Below are 3,335 nucleotides of genomic sequence, written 5' to 3'. Positions count from 1 at the left end.
GGTGATGACGAAGCGATGATAATAAGCTAGCATGAATATATGGGGCGTCTGACGGTCTACAGGCGTAGGACAATTTCGAATATGCCAAATTTCTCATTCTAAGAAGCGTGTGTATATATATATATATATATATATATATATATATATATATATATATATATATATATATATATATATATATATATTTATTTATTTATTTATTTTGTTGGAAAGCTTTTCAAGTTTGGTTTTCTCAATTCGATGTGTAGAGATCAAGTTATGATTAAAAGAGTGGACAAGGGTCAGATTTGTCACTTTGTTGTAAATCGTCGTTTAACTTCGTTTCTAACTCAAATTCATTCTCGAAAGGTGCATATCGAGCCTTGTGGATGCTACTTTCATTTGTATGCATATAAATCTTGACCTAAGCCACCATAAACACATATCTTTCATTCAATGACTTCGGTTCATCAACTTTTTATCCTTTCATTGTCCCATTCATCCAAAACCACTCTGAAAGTGTCCAAATAGTTATAAAAACTACCTGAAACATTAATAAAATACAAATGAAGTGTAATTGAGCACAAAATGGACTACTTATGCATTGCGACTTAAAAAGCGACTAAAAGACCTAAAAAGCAAATATAAAGTAGCATAAACATGCCTATAAATCGCATATAAATATAATTCATCAAGGACACCTTCTAGGGAGGGTTCCCATAAGAGAAAGGGACAAAAACCTAACTGGACTCAGGAGTAAGAGGCACCTTCTAGGAAGGGTACTCTTAACCAGGACTAAACAACACAACAAAATCAATCACAAATTAGCAGATGCCTATGACTAGCAGAACACCTACAAGCAACAACAAACAAAATATCTCTAAAAACTGTATAAGTAGGTTTGCAGCCTCCTGTAAAGATCAAAGCATTTCTATACAACCAGATGTGATACACAGCTTCAGCAACCACACATACCTAGCAACCTATTTTTAGACCCGGTCTTTCTGCAAATTCTAGAATCTAATGAATCTAAGCATCAAAAGTCCAAATTGATATATTGTAGTCAAATAAGGCAAGCACTTTCAATTTCAACCACACAGTCTTGGCCAGTGGCGGATCCAGGATTTGAGTAATAGGTTGTCCCATCATTGTCTATTGACCGTATATAATATTAAAAAATAGTCAAAGCTTGTATGATTAGCAAAAAAAAAATACATAAAAAAAGCAGGTTACTCGACACGTGTCTGCATGTGAATGGTCTATTTTTTTCTAAAAAAAATTAATTAAACAATTCCCCACCCAGCCCAACAGCCACTTCCCAGCCCAGCCCCAACAACCACTCCCTCCTCCTACACCACCACCAAAACCACCCTCCTGCATGTGAATGGTCAGCAAGAAACCCTTGAAGAGCACTAGCCCTTGAGTATATCGAACTAGGATCTCCTTTCCAGATAATTTTAACCATAGCTAACTATGTCAAGTGCCGCACCGGCCTCCGCCCACCCAAAACCAGCAGCGAAAACAATGTATCTTCACATTTTCTTTGCCATAACATAAATACATAATAGGTTCCTAATTCAATCCATATCAAGCCCATTCATAATTTAAGCAAGAATTCCCAATCAAAACTTAATAATTCTCTAAAACAATCCAAATGCCAGTATAATTTGCAACTAGAATTCTCAAAATTCAACTTAAACAACCTAAAAATAATTAAATTGATTTCAATACAAACTTAAACATGCTGAAATTCCATGATTTTGAACAATTAGCAGCAACATAGATCTAATCAAGTAGAAAAAAGATAAAAAGGAGAAAAAAACTAAGAAATGGAACCTTAGGCTCGTCATTAATGGCGGAAATGAGATCGGAGAGAAGATCAAAACAGAGAAGAAGATCGGGAAATTTGTGAGCAGCAGAAGCGACAATGGATTGTAATTGAGCAACATACATCAAAGTATTGATTTTCCACAAAGTATGAGCCACATATTGACATTGACGGATGAACCATATATTGGCGACGGTGAGAAAATGGAGTGACGGAGTACGGAGCTTAAACTGGCCGGTGAACGGTGGCGGGGCTACGGGCCTGCGGGTGGGGTCTCGGGATTTCGATTTAGGGGAGTTAGAGACTTAGGGTTTTACAATTTGGGGGAAATGTTCTGAATCCCAAGTTTTAATTTCTAAATGTTGAAAATTGGGTGTGAGGTTATAAAGCAAAAAAAAGAAAAAAATGTCAGTAATGGGGTTTGAACCCACATCTCGCGTGTGATGGGTGGTAAAAAAACCACTAGGCTGCAAGCTGAACTTCTTGACATTTAGTGTTTAATTTTTTTATAAAATAATAGGTTGTCCTGTGACACACTATGACTACACGTGGGTCCTCCCCTGGTCTTGGCAAAAGGAAACTAAAAAAAAAATGTTGGACAGTTTCCAGCTCTTGAGCACATAAAAAACAACCAGGATCACATTGTATATTCCATGATTGCATCATGTCTTTAGTAACTAGCTTGACAGCTTGTTCCTCAGAGCAAGACAGGTGATGAACAAGCTCTTTGGAGAGGCATGAATATTACGGGATTATCAAATTTACCTAATTGAGAATGTTTTGATAAGAAAAACAGAAAAAAAAAAAAAAAAACAAAAAACAAAAAACAAAAAAAAATTACATGGAATACCCCTGAAAAGTTGTAATAGGTCGATGTTATTCTTTTCATTTTTTTTTTGTCATAAAAAATAAAAAAATAAAAAAAATAAAAAAATTGGTGCTCCACCCGATTCACCCTTTGGGTTAATCCGGATTCGGAGCTCAATTCTGAGTGCTTAGGTTCTAGTCTTCTCCTAATTGCTGTTGTGGGGGATCGAACACACAGTCCTAGCTCCCTATTAAGTGCAGCCTCAATTACCACTACACCAACAATCAATTATTGGTAGATAAATTCATATAATAACCTAAGATGGAGTGAAAATCAGGTGAATAGAATACTCATTTTAAAAAAAAAGGAAAAATGGAAATAAATAATCCCACTTTTGCGTGGTCTGACAAAAACAATCCCACCTTTTGATTATTACGAGACAATTCCGCCTTTGCATGTCATCTTCTTTTAATAGACCGTGACTTGTTAGTGACCGATTTTTATAGGTTATATGCCATGTGTCAAAAATTAATAAGTTTATTTCATTTTTTTAATTAAAAAAAAAACAAAATACAGAAAACAAAATAAAAAAAAAAGAAAAAAACCTAGCCACCAGCCCCCGTCGTGAAACCCTAGCCCCTACCCCAGCCACCACCAAAAAACGACCGGCCACCCTCCTTAACCTCCGAAAATGGTCGACCGGCACCAGGGATGTGTTTT

The sequence above is a fragment of the Chenopodium quinoa genome, unplaced genomic scaffold (genome assembly GCF_001683475.1).
Source record: "Chenopodium quinoa cultivar QQ74 unplaced genomic scaffold, ASM168347v1, whole genome shotgun sequence".
In the NCBI taxonomy this organism is placed as follows: Eukaryota; Viridiplantae; Streptophyta; class Magnoliopsida; order Caryophyllales; family Amaranthaceae; genus Chenopodium; species Chenopodium quinoa.
The sequence above is the reverse complement of the archived record's forward strand: the minus strand, read 5'-3'. Positions refer to the sequence as shown.